The sequence below is a fragment of the Pinus tabuliformis genome, chromosome 7 (assembly GCF_031772625.1).
Source record: "Pinus tabuliformis cultivar Carrire ecotype Pingquan chromosome 7, CPIR1, whole genome shotgun sequence".
Lineage (NCBI taxonomy): Eukaryota > Viridiplantae > Streptophyta > Pinopsida > Pinales > Pinaceae > Pinus > Pinus tabuliformis.
This window is the reverse complement of record NC_142293.1, coordinates 1,429,834,870-1,429,849,823: the sequence shown is the minus strand read 5'-3', so window position 1 is coordinate 1,429,849,823 and position 14,954 is coordinate 1,429,834,870. Positions and strand designations below refer to the sequence as shown.

At 33.3% G+C, this 14,954-nt stretch overlaps 1 pseudogene; it reads left to right on the top strand.

The window, feature by feature from the left end:
- Positions 1-2,650: 2,650 nt before the first annotated feature.
- LOC149253046 (uncharacterized) overlaps positions 2,651-14,954 on the top strand; it is a 118,572-nt pseudogene continuing 106,268 nt past the window's right edge.

Here is a 14,954-nt window from a genome sequence, read left to right as displayed (position 1 = left end):
TAATAACACATATCAATTTATTATGTAATATTAAAATCAACACAATAAATAAATTCAATTAATTTTATTTAAGAATTCATTCATTTTAATAATTTATAGTTTTCTTTTTCATAATACTAGCATTTGATAATATGTGGAAAAAATATAATTCTAAAATTTTGCTAATGATAATTATTGTTTTAAAAATACTAAAGAAAATAAATACTCTCCATTTTCATAACATATTAATTAACTTATAAAATAAGTGTAATTTTCAACATCATAATATCTTTATTCAATCTTTATCACATGCATAAGCTAATGTTAATTCTAAAATTTATAATAAACATAATAAATGTGATGCATGTGAACATGTCACTTTGTGAGTCAATATGTGTAATCTCTTTGGGTATGTGTATGTTTGTGTGCACCCTTTTGTTTGTTGTGTGCATGTACGCATGTGAGTGATTGTGCCTCATTGGTAATGGATTGTGTGGGTGCTCGTCAGTGGTTAGTCCCATGCCAATGATGGACTGTTTTTGGGGTCATATAAGCTCTCACCTTCACGTGGTTGACCCTGTTAGTAGAGATTTTACATCTCCAAACCAAGAGGAGCTTTCTATTTAGTGTTTTTTAATTAATTTAAAACATAACATTAAAATGGTTTTTTTAATATATTTAAATAATTTTTATTATTATTTAAAAAACATTTAAATATATGAACTTACTATAAAATAAACTGAAATATTCATTCATATATATATATATATAATTATTAAATATTATTTTAAATTTTCTACATATATATAACATTTTTTAAACTACATTAATTATTAAAATAAACTAATATAATTTGATCAAATATATAATTGTTGATTATTATGGTGCCTTAATATTAAATGTATTAAAAAAATACAAATATTAGTAATATATTATTATATTTATCATTCACATTTAATTATTAAATCATAATAATAAAATAAAATAAAATATAATATTTGTTGTTGTAATAAATATATATTTGTTTTGAGAAGTACTCTCTAACTTAGTATGGTAAATATGTTAAAATAAAAATAAAATAAAAGATTAATGTAATGTAGACATTTTATAGTCAAAATAGAATGGAAAATGAAAATAAAAATAACAAAATAAAAATAAACCTATAATAATAAAAACAAAAATTACTAATGGTCTTGAAAAACCATGGTATTGATGAAGAACATAGCATATTTAAAGGGTGAAATTAGACTAGGCTAAATCCATTTTAACTCATGAACTTTGAAGAGTGGAGAGAGATCAAATCTCTTTTCACTCTCAAAGAAATTTTCATCTCAAAAAATTAAATCTTTCTGGATACTTGGATGTGATTGGTTATATTAATTTAATATGTTTTTCATTTTATCATACATTTTACAATTATAAAATAAATTATGATAAAAACAAATTAATAATATATTATTATATTTATAAAACACTTTTAATTATAATAGCATATAATATTTATTTAATTGAAATTTCAAATATAATTAAACCAATATTTAAAAATTATATCATTAAATATTAAAAGAAACCATTTTAAAAACTATTTAAATAAAATTTTAAATAATAATAATTCTATATTATTTTATTTAGATATTAAAATCCATTAAATAATAATAATCTTACTTTTTCGACTTCATAAATATTATTTTCAGTTTTCATTTTAACTAAAACCGAATAAATTATAAAACTGATCCATACTTAAAATAATTATCATTCTTTTTATGCGGAAGAATCAAAGTTTTGAAAATTTTAAAATAATTTCCCCTCCACGTGAGGGTTGGCTTGGCTAAACTGATCCATACTTAAAATAATTATCATTCTTTTTATGCGGAAGAATCAAAGTGGAAAATTTTAAAAAATATATTTTAAAATTTAGAGTTTTGTATTAAAAAGATTATTATATATAATTTTATATATATAATGGTTTTGAGAATGTTTTTATTTTATAATAAATTTAATAAAAATATTAAACCAATATGTATGGAGAAAGTTTTTATTTTATTATTTAAAATATTAATGTTCATTTATTTTATATTAAAATTTATCTTTTTTTAATTATAAGTATTTATGAATAGAATCTAACTATAAGGGTGTGAATAAAATTGAGTTCATGACTTCTCAACAACAAAGATGCTTTAACTACAAAGGCTCAACCAATTGAGCTAACTCTCAAAGATATATATAAGTACAATGTTGTATCTTTCATATGAGGAACATACATATTTTGTTGATGTTGTAAACATCTATCATGTCACTTGTCGGAATTGAATCTAGGTGGAGAGGATTCCATTCCTACCTCCCAACCACCTAGGATACAAATAATTAATAATATGTTAATGAAATATATCATGTATAGTCATAGTAATTTCATTATTTTTTTCTTCGAAAGGGCAATTCACGAGGATCTATGGTGTAATGAATATAAACCCCAATGCACTAAAGTTCTTTACCACACATACAAGGCCCTCAAGGATGGCACGTAAGGCGACGACAAATTGGGAGAATCCGGTGGATTTCGAAAGTGAGGTGTTTGACCACATGTTGGATTGAGAAGGTCCTGGATATGGCATTGAATTCACCCTAAGCGAGAGCACGTTGGGGTAGTTACTCACCCGTGAGCATTCATTCAATGGCGATGGAAATGGAAGTTATTAATCAATTAGGTGATGTTTTTGAAATGATTGAAGGAATGTTCAAGGTAAGTTTGGGTTGGTTTCATATTTTAGCTAGCATATATGTCGTTTAGTCTACCAATCTTGGTAAGTAAGAAGGAAACAACTTTGTGTGTGTTGTAATCATCACTTTGGATGGAGGAGCTCCACCTGCTCTATTAGATTATGGATGGTAGACTATAACGAATGGAAACAACACTATTTCATGACAAGTATCTGCCATGTCTCAACCACCCTTAATGTTTGCTATAGTTGTTTAGTTTTATGGTCTCTCTTTGGCACAAACCCACCATCAATACACTCAACGACACCCATGGTTTATAATTTTCATGTTTCAAGTGTTTTTTCTTACTCGGTTTTTATGTCTTTCATAACCAATTTTTACATCTATTGTAATGATAAGTGTGGCTCCTACTAGCTTCAATGTTAGATGATCCAAAAATACAATTTTATCATAGGTTATAAAATTAGAATAAAATAATTATTAATTTAAGATATTAAATTAATAATTATTATTCTAGAATGTTTAATTATTTAATGGAGACTTTTAGAATTAGCATATTGTTGTAACTAGATATGACTCTCCAAATGTGTCGTATCTTAGGCTCTATTTTAGGAGATTAGTTAGCTAGTTGGTTTGAATAGCATTTATTGTAAATGGAAACTTGTTATTTAATAAGTGATCCATAATTAGAGGTAGTTAGGACATGGAGCTTATAAATAGCTCATTGCAAGAGTGTTTGTGTTGTTCGGGTGTAAACTCTTGCAAAATCAATTATGTAATTGTTTTTTTCTGATTAATAAAATTACGTGTCTGAGGACACTTCTGCCATTATTGTGGTATCAGAGCTCCAGTAATGTTGTAGTGGATGTGAAGAAGAGATTCCAGCTTTATCAGATTGTGGAAAACTCAACTCCGTTGAAGTGATCAGCAAAGCTTGGTATGAAATTTGCAATTTTTTTTTATATTGATTTTAGATCTGCAAATTCTAAAATCATTTTTTTTAAAGGAGCAAATGCAAATATGTGTGACTTCTTCAAATTGGTTGAGTGAATAAAAACATAAAAAAGGACAACGCTGTATATTTTAATTGTTTTTAAAATCTTTTCAAAACATTCAATCGATTCTGCAAATCGATTCTGCATTTTTATGAGAATGGTTGACATCGATTTATGCTCAAATACCCTGCATTGAGCATTCTGGAATCATCAACATCAACGACATCGGTTCCTAGAGGTCTGGTTTCTATTCCTGGCTCCAGTCGGATTGGCGCTGTAATCTGTACCATAAAACCAGTTTGCTTTCGATGAGACCGTTTCATTGTCAGTCTTGGGCGTTGTAGTCAGAGCGAGAGTTTTGCTGACTTTGTAATAAAGGTATGAGTAAGTGGGAGTCTACGTTATTGGAATCTGATTAAGGATGGATTCAATTAGTGGGCCAAACCTTGATCACTGCTTAATTTTGATTGATTAACGATCTTCACCGGCACGCCTGGGGTTACATGCCCTCACTATGGTAGTGATATTGATGAGAGAGAATTGGCAATAGAATAACAAGGAGGTAGACTTTGGTATGTGCGGATGAACATATCCATCGCTATGATCAGTCAAAGGGCAGAGCCGTTCTCGATATCGTGGTATTTCCATTCAATCCAGCATGTGAAGTGTTTCTTTGTCAAAATAACTGTGTGTTGAATTCATAAATCACAGTGTCCAATGTTAGATTTATTGTTGAATCTAACCTGAAATTGAAATAGAAGTCGTTGCAGGAGGAACGTTTCTTGTTCTGGAAGACCGAGACTAGTAATCATTGAAGAATGTGCAGGCTGAGAAATAAATATCGTAGAAGACCTGCGTGTAGAGGTTTGAGAGAAAAGATGTGATATGCTTAAAAACAAAAAATTCTGCATGTAGTATAGGTGAACGAGCTGCAGAATCATTCCATCATTCCACTGTAATTTCATTCTGTGTGCGTGGATGAAAATGTCGTGCAAAATTTACCATCGTACACATAAATATTCGCAGCATTTACGGTTTCAAATACTGAAATAGGAATTTCTTGGTCAGCAACATTTTTGGACAAGCAGAAGATGGAAATCGAAACTCCAGATCGAACGTATGGAGGTTCTAGTGAATCCTGCCAGTGTGAGCCAGCCTGCTAGCAACAAGCCAGCATGAGCCAACCTGCCAGCGACAAGCCAGAGTGCCAGCAATAAGAATTTTTTTATTTTGTAATGTTAATGAAGTGATAAGTGGAGTTTTATTTGTAATTTGTAAATTGGAGAGATAAGGTGTGTTGGGTAATTTTTTTTTAAGAAGTTCTTTGGGATCATCACATTGTAACTCAAAGTAATTTTACTTTGAGGGGGGGTAATTTCTTTTTTACCATATTGTGCAAAAGCACCATTGTAAAAAGTCAAATTTTGAAAGTTGCCTTGTAAAAATTTGAGAAATTGACTAGAGCCAAGTGCAAAGCTCAGTCAATTGTCTCCTGTTTTGACGACTATTCGAGGGTCAAGGCCAAGCCCCGATAGATCGTGTTTTTTTGCGTGGTGTGTTGTGTTGACTATCTTGTCATTTCTGTTTTGATTCTTGGTGCGACACTTCAACGCTACAATGTCTAAGTTGATTAATTTGTTTTCTGATTCCGACAAACTTGAAGGCACCAAATCTTATAAAACATGGCATCATCTCATCGAAAGCACACTCATTTACAATGAATTATGGCAGGGAATATGTGATGGAGATGTTAAGCCGAATAAACCCACAGATGCAACTGCACTAGCAAAATGGGAAATCAAGAATGCTAAAGCCTTAGCTCTTATTAAATCGTCTGTGAATGATGAAATGTATGTCCATATAGAAAATGCTACAGATGCATGGTCTGCCTTGAAAACTTTTAAATACCTCTTTGATACTCAGCCTGAATCAAAGAAAGTTGATCTACAATTAAAATTGTTGCAACAAAAATTAACTGAAGGCGGAGATGTTCTTGAATATATATCAAGACTTAAGAATATTAGGCAAGAAATTATTAATGCTGGTTTTCCCGCAATTGATGATAGCTTTATGGTCACAATTGTAATTGCTGGACTTCCTTCTTCCTATACGCATTTTTTGGAGACTCTACAAGTAACTGGGAAATTAGAGAAACTAAAGTTTGATGAACTCTGTGAAATGTTAACTCAACATGATAAAACTTTTGGGAAGAAGAAGAAAGTTGGTGAAGATGTTTTTCTCACAGAGGCCAGCACTAGTAAGTCATCAGCAGATAGTTCTCGAGGAAGAGGCAGATGGAATCAGAAGCCAAAGCAGAGGAAACAATTTTAACAGAGGAGGAAGAAATAATTTTCAAGGTAGAGGAAACAACCAAGGAAGAGGCAATTTTCAAGGACAAGGATATAATAATCAAGGTAGAGGACAATCTCAAAATAGAAGTCAAAGCAGAGGCAGAGGACAATCTTCAGGAAGAGGAAGAGACTTAAGTCAAATTGTGTGTCGAAGATGTAACAAAGTTGGCCATTATGCTGAAGATTTTCGAACTTCACTCAATAAAATTCCCAAGTTTCAGCAGCATTCAACGCAATTTGCCAATGATCAAGATGAAGATAACTCAGAATATGTTTTTACGTCCTCACCAGCATCACAACTTTCATCCCATCTTAGAAGTGACTATGAAGATGCCTGGATCTTGGATTCCGGGGCAACCCAGCACATGACTTGTCGACGTGATTTTTTCTAGAATTTTCAAGATTGACAACTTAATTCCATTTTTCTTGCTGATGATACAAAACATACTCCTTATGGAAAAGGAGCAGTTAAAGTTTTTCTCCCTGGCATTGGAGAAAAAATGATTTCCAATGTATGGTATGTACCCAGTTTTAAGAAAAATTTGCTCTCTTTAGTCACGATTCGACAAGCAGGACATTAGGTGATTATGGAAGATGGTTTAGTCAAGATTAATTCAGTCAAACAGAACTTGAAAACAATCATGACAGGTTATGAAGATGGAAAACTGTTACGGATGAAAGGGACAGTTATTCCAAGGCATTCTGATTTTGTAGGGGCAGTGACTACAGGTATTTCACCTATAAGACTATGGCATGTAAGATATGGACATTTGAATTTTGAGAGTCTTTCTCAATTGCAGAAACAAGGAATGGTTAAAGGACTTCCCACTTTCAAAAGGGAAAATGAAAAATGTGAAGCTTGCATTTATGGCAAACAAAATCGAGAAAGTTTTCGAACAAGTTCATGGCGTGCAAACATGCGGCTACAACTAGTTCACAGTGATGTTTGTGGACCACTACAAACTTCCTTTGGTGGATGCAAATATTTCTTACTATTCATTGATGATTTCAGCAGAATGACTTGGGTTTACCTTTTGAAGAACAAGTCAGAAGCATTTGATAAGTTTAAAAATTTTCGCCAACTTGTTGAAAATGAAGTCAAAGAAAAGATAGGTACACTCAGGACGGATAATGGGGGAGAATTCACTTCAAATGAATTCAAAACTTATTGCAGTGAAAATGGCATAAGACGACATCTTACAAATGTTTACACTCCACAGCAAACTGGAGTAGTCGAAAGAATGAATCGCACCTTGTTAGGAATGACGAGATCCATGTTAACTTTCAAGAGGTTAAGTCCAACATATTGGGCAGAAGCAATACATACAACTGTCTACTTAAGAAACAGATCTCCAACTGCTTCTTTAGATGGAATCACACCTTATGAAGCTTGGTTTGGTTTCAAACCTCGAGTTAAACATCTTAGAGTTTTTGGGTCAGTGTGTTATGCCTTAGTTCCGAAAGAAAAATGAACTAAGCTTGACTCAAGAAGTTTAAAATGCACAATGATTGGCTATTCTGATGAGAAGAAAGGGTATCGTCTTTTGACCAATGGGAAATTTATTGTAAGTAGGGATGTCATTTTTGATGAAACTGAAAGTAAGAGTGCTGAAGAAATTGAAAATCTTCTTCACAAGTTAGAAACTAAGGGAAGTAAAAGAAATGGAAAAATGCAAAGTCAACCAACTTCACCAAATTGGTATGAACTTGATTTTCCTTCTTCTGAAGATGAGTCATCCAGTCCATCTACATCAACAACATCATCTGGGTCTTCTAGCAGTTCATCCGCATCTCCAAGTAGCAGCAGTTCTTCTGACAGTGATTCTCCACATTCTTCACCTGAACGACGAACATCAGTTTATATTAATCCACTTTACAATGATGGGGATTTTACAGAAGCGCAAACAAGTGAGCACCAACTTCCGAAATGGGAAGTTCAACTTTTGAAAGATGTAAAGCCTGATGAGGAGAATAAAACAGGCACCAGAAGGGCACATAGAAGTGAAGGCAATTTTGCCTTACTACAAATGATTTTACTGAACCTTCCACATACAAAGAAGCAGTAAAACATAAAGAATGGCAACAAGCTATGGTTGAAGAATATCAGGTAGTAATTGATAACAACACTTGGAAACTTGTTGATTGTCCAGCAAATGTTAAACCCATAGGATGCAAATGGGTTTACAGAATTAAGTATAATCAAAAGGGAGAACTTGGAAAGTATAAAGCACGACTTGTCGCAAAAGGTTTTGCGCAGCAGGAAGGCATTGATTATGAGGAAACTTTTGCTCCTACAGCTAAATGGAACACCATCCGATTAACACTTGCATTGGACGCTCAAAAAGGATGGAAAGTTCATCAAATGGATGTGAAAAGTGCTTTTCTCAACGGGGATTTACAGGAGGAAGTGTATATGACCCAACCACCAGGTTTTGAAGTTGAAGGACAAGAACATAAAGTCTGCAAATTGATCAAGGCTTTATATGGATTAAAACAAGCTCCCCGTGCTTGGTACGTAAAGATGGATGACTACCTTAAGAAAGTTGGTTTTCAATGAAGTGAATCTGATGATACTTTGTATGTGCGACAATAGGGAAAATATCTGGTCATTCTTGTTATGTATGTAGATGATTTGATCATTACTGGCAACCATGATGATCATATTGCACAGGTGAAAAAGGAGTTACATGTAGGTTTTAAGATGACAAATTTGGGATTACTTCACTACTATCTTGGAGTTGAAGTCTTCCAACGTCCACATCATATTTTCATTTCTCAGAGTAAGTATGCAGCAGAGGTTCTTCAGCGATTTGGCATGCAAGATTGCAAGCCCGTTCTCACCCCCATGGAGCAAAACTTGAAACTTTCAAAATTTGAAGGGGGGGAAAATGTGGACAGTACAACTTACAGACAGTTGATTGGCAGCTTGATTTATTTGACAAATACTCGTCCTGATCTATCTTACGCAGTCAGTATTCTTTCACGTTTTATGCAGGAACCACGAGACAGCCACTGGAATGCAGCCAAAAGAGTTCTTCGATATATCCAAGGAACAAAAGATTTTGGTCTTCTTTACACAAAGACTAAAAATTTTGTACTTGGTGGATATTCTGATGCCGACTTTGCTGGGAGTATTGATGATTGAGCATCAACATCAGGTTATTTAATGAACATGGGGTCAGCAGCAGTATCTTGGAGTTGTAAGAAACAAGCTACAGTGGCCACTTCTTCAGTAGAAGCAGAATACATTTCAGCATGGGAAGCAACATGTGAAATTGTTTGGTTGCGCAGAATTTTGCAGGACTTGGGCATTTCTCAGGCAGAAGCTACATCATTATTCATTGACAGCCAGTCAGCCATCAAACTTGCCAAGAACCCAGTTTTTCATTCAAAGACAAAGCATGTGGACACCAAGTATCATCATATCAGATCTCTCATTGCCAAAGATGTCCTCAAGCCAGTTTATTGTCCTTCCGAAGATCAGATCTCCGACATTTTCACGAAACCGCTTGGCAGAATAAAATTTACTAAGTTCAGGGATGAACTTGGTATCTGTTGTAATGTATCTTTGGATCATAGGGGGGAATGTTAGATGATCCAAAAATACAATTTTATCATAGGTTATAAAATTAGAATAAAATAATTATTAATTTAAGATATTAAATTAATAATTATTATTTTAGAATGTTTAATTATTTAATGGAGACTTTTAGAATTAGCATATTGTTGTAACTAGATATGACTCTCCAAATGTGTCATATCTTAGGCTCTATTTTAGGAGATTAGTTAGCTAGTTGGTTTGAATAGCATTTATTGTAAATGGACACTTGTTATTTAATAAGTGATCCATAATTAGAGGTAGTTAGGACATGGAGCTTATAAATAACTCATTGCAAGAGTGTTTGTGTTGTTCGGGTGTAAACTCTTGCAAAATCAATTATGTAATTGTTTTTTTCTGATTAATAAAATTACGTGTCTAAGGACACTTCTGCCATTATTCAATTGTAGATTTGGAAAGACTCTAGTTTGAACCTTGTCAAATCTTCTCAGTTTGATTTCCACTCAAGCATACTAGAGGTAGTCAATATTTATACCATAGACATGGTTTATATATATGTTTGCAAGTTTACCAAAAAAATCATTAAATGTTTACTAGTTAAAATGTTTAGAACAGATAAATTTTTTTAATATTAAACTTGTTTTGTAAAAATTATAATATTTGTAAAATTGAAAAATTCAATATTATATTATAAAAATGTATAGTCACTAATTGATTAAATGGATAAATTTTGTATGATTAATTATATGTGAATATGATTATATTGTTAAGATGAAAAAAATATTACTAATTTTAAGAGATATATTTTAAGAAAATAATCATGCTAAATAAAACTTATTATGATATGAATATTAAAATAAAAATATTAACGATTTTAAAAGTTAAGTTTATAAAAAATAATTATATTAAATTGAATTAAAAATGTTTCCTAGATTATACATTAAAAAAAAATATGAAAATTAAAAAAAAATATTCATACACATAGCATTGTCCTATAATTATCATAATACTAAATATAATCTCTATCACTTCTTTTTTACATTGTAAATATAAAAATATAAATTATTAGCACTATATAAACAAACAAATATCACTTTCACCCCGTGTATTATAATTGATGTGATATCAATATTAAGATAATTACAATTAAAAAAAAAAATGAAAGTTTGCTTTTCTTTTTTCTTTTTTTTGCTAGATAATGTGAGTCTAGCACATCTAACTTGTTGTTTGCGTAGCCACAACCTAGGGGCATCTAAGCCATAAAAAGTTATCCCACAATGACTTGAATTGATTCTCACTTAATTCTTAGTTGCTATGGCTTCTGCTATGGACGAGGGAGTCGAATGGGATAAAATTTAACCCTAAAGCATATGTCTAGTGGTGAGGTGTCCTTTTATTTTGGGGACTTTTCAGCTTCCAAAGTTGTGGAGTCTAGTTTTTTAGCTTCTTCTTTATTATGGGGAGGAGGGATTTTGTCGGCTCAGGTTTTGCTTGCTTCACAGTCAGCGCATTAGTTGGCAGTAAGTTAATTATAATAAGTGGCCTATGAGTTTGTCATTCTGGTCCCTCGAGTTGAGGAGACACTTACAGGACCACCACACAATCAGTTCTATTCCAAGAGTGGAGGTCCTTGTGGAGGAGTAGTCAGAGTCCTCACCTAGGCATGTGGACAACCTAACCCCCTTTGACTCGCTTGAGGATCAAATTCGGGTGGTGACTGCAACATTGGAGCAGCAAGAGAGAGATTGACAACAGAGTCACCATGAGGTCGTGATCTTTATGCAGAACATCCAACATAATCAATGGCACATCTTAGACAACAAAACCTCTCCTCAAAGGGGCCAAAAATACTTGTAGGAGTGGTTGGATGCCTTCGAAGTAATAATTTCGCATATGGAAGTACATGTACATGAGGAATTTCGATGACCAGTCAATGGTGCTCTTGTCAACCCAGATCCAGGTAATCTGGCTAGATAATCTATGCTTTTGGTAATTTTGAGTTTTTTGGTCAATTTTGGGCCTCCCGGGCTGTAAACCTTTAGTCTTACTATTATGAAAAGCTATTAGCTAGGATCTTCCACTTCTATCTTCAGGCCAACAAATCTAGTAGGAGTGAGGACTTTGATCTTGTTACTGATTGTAACATACGATGCATGTTTCTCATGATTTAATAGAACATGTTGATCCAAAAAAAAATTATATAAATACTTTTATTTTAATTTAATATAAAAAAATTATAAAATGAATTGGTTAATGCAACTAATCAGATATACATGATAAACATGATAAAAGCACTTTATTTTAAGAACAACATTATAAGAACACCATACATTATATATATAGTATTTGATATATTTTTAAATATTCTTTAAAAGGATAAATCAAATGCTATTAAATTCATATTTTGAAGGATAGATGTTATGCATGCAAATAGCATGACTCTCCATAAACTAACTCATAAGTATGGACAAATTGTTGGTGATTGCACATTCATGCCATCCGTTCACTAAGACTTTAGTAATTTACACCGAATGCAATACCAGAACCCATGTAATATCTACCATTGACATTTACTATATATGAACTACTGGAATCAATTCACGGGTGCCCAAGACATCCAAAATTGAGCCCCTATGTGCAATTGCATTCCATTAAGCATCACAGTGCGAATCCATTATAACCCATAGCAACATTAGAGTTCAAGTTAGGTGTAAAATTGAATTGATTACATAATACGCGGAAATTTAACCTGTTAATGCTAATTGGCAATTTCTTATAAGAAAACAATCCATTCACACAGCTCTTTGCACTATGATCAACACTTACTAATGTATGATGCTTAGATGCATATCTTGTTGCCCTCGACGTTAGCAAAGCGTTGGCTTCGAGTATATTTCCTATGTGGCTTGGTATTGTATTGGGTATTCTAGGTGTCCTATGTGGCTTGGTACTGTATTGGGGTATTCTAGGTTTTCCTATATGGCTTGGTTTTAATAAAATAATTTTAATTAATAATTACTTTTAGATATTAAAAAATTCATAAACCATTATTTATGCTTGAATACACAGGCCATTTAATTAGAATAAGCGTTAAGTAGAGCCGACATTAATATCTATATCATCATAACCAGGCGTTGCACCTATACGAAAACCTCTATTGAAACGATCATTCCTCACGGTACTGCTATGTTATTATTACTAGTAGATTTCGGCTTGATGTAGTGTCAATAAGGCATTTCCTTTATAATAGAGCTTTCCACTGTCCAGCGACTTGAACAAACACATAAATGTCCCCCGTGAAAGTGCAATAAGCGCTGAGCACTTGCTGGAATGTCAGTGGAACAGGTACTATTCGAAGTTATACATTTTTAAAGTAAAGAAAGCGTTCGGTGAAATTATGCACGGTCAATGGACATATTGGACTACATTCCATACGTGGAGCTCATTAACGAGCACTCTTCACGCAAAACCTACGCCCGTGGCCATTTTGTGTTGTGTTTGCTTCCCACATCAACCAGTTTGGCTTTACCACGCGTCTATAATCCAGAGGAAAGATGAATTCTATTGAAAATACTACGGAGGAAATGCCATCATTGAATCGTTGTATTAAACAGAAAGTTGAGTTTAAAATAGAATTGCTAAGCCCTACGCCTGGAATTTCTGGAGTTTCTTCGATTTGTCAGTTTTGAATTGCACAATCAAGATAGAGGGCTGGGTCTCTCGTGAATGTGTAGATCTGGCTCTGTAAGGGTTTTGTTGGTGCCTCTCTCTATGGTGCGTCTCAATTGACTGAACCACCTTTGCTTAATATACCCACGCATAATATGCTTCATGGGGTTAATATCTACCCAACCGACTAGTCTAAGCAACTTCGGCTTGATCCGGTTATGCAACTCTGAAAAACTCTTATGGATATGGGACAATTGGGTGGCATGAAATGAGAAAAGGAGGAGCTCAATTGGGGGTTTGGAGAGACCAATGCTGTAACAAATTACAACAACGCAGCCATGAAATGGGAAAAGGAGGAGCTCAGTTCGGTGACCAATGCTCTAACAGACAATGCAACCATGAAAAGGAGAAAAATAGGAGACCAATTGGGTGTTTGGAAAGACCAATGCTCTCAATAGCCAAAAAGATTGATGGGCGACCTGAGCTGTTACATGGAAAACCATCTAATACCTCCTCACATGTGAACGTCTGTTCAATACTTACGTTAACACAGACCGACACAGAGAACTAAAACCGACTCAATTGGAAAAACTAATCTGCAATCTATATCATAGAGATATTCATAAACTGCACCAAGAAACAGAGGAGAACAAGGCCATTCACAAATGGTACTAACCTTGCTTCTTAAAAATACTTCATTTTCTATTGAAACTCTGCAAACTTTACATCAGAGTGTGCTTGAGAGAGAAAGAACACCCATGTTTTACCTGTAGATTCAACAGAGAAAACAATTTGTGAGGAGGTTACATAAAATCACTCAATCGCCCACTGCCTTTCCCTGCTTAACCAATTGAATAAACAGAGAGATAGACAAACAAATTAGAGGAAACATAAAGTTACCCTCTCCATGAATAATCCACTCCATCGCGCTCTGACTGCAAAAAAATTTGATCGCCTCCTCTTCGTTGGTGGAGTTGAATTTCCTCCTCTCATTGTTTGTTTATCACAATCACCGATCCCTCTCGATCCTAAGCGCGCCAGTATATAATGACTATGGCATGTGTGAGTTTTATGCTTGCCTTTTTGGACCTTTGTCTTAAAATTTAGCTTTAACCTAACCAATCTTTTAATTACTATTCATTAAACCAATCTTTTAATTATCAATCTTTTAACTCACTATTACTAATTATAATTTATGATATTGTTGTATTTTTTTTACCGGCTGGCTTTTTCAGTTCTCTGTTTTTTAGGTCTTTGTTGGCAGCCACAGTACTAGGTCTGAAGGTGTGTGCCATTCTACATTCTTATACACCTGGCCGCTCATCTGTATATTGTAATTTGTGCAATTCAGCTGCAGAAATAAAATAAAAAACCGCCAATAAACAACTTGACCACATCCTGCACAGAAGGGCCACCCATAAGCAACTTGACCACATCCTGCACAAAAGGTCCTGTTGTTATAATTTAGCTTAATTTTTTGGACAACAGTGTTGTATTGTAATTTCAAAAGGTGCAATTGATGGATTTTAAGGTTTATCTATTCGAATCGAGAGGATTGCTAAGCCAAGCAATATAGATTATAATGGAAGATTTGGCCGTTGTCTAAAGTCTCTATAGGTTAATAAATTGCTTTTTTATTTATATATTATTTTTTATTAATATTTTTAAAATGAATATTTGTTA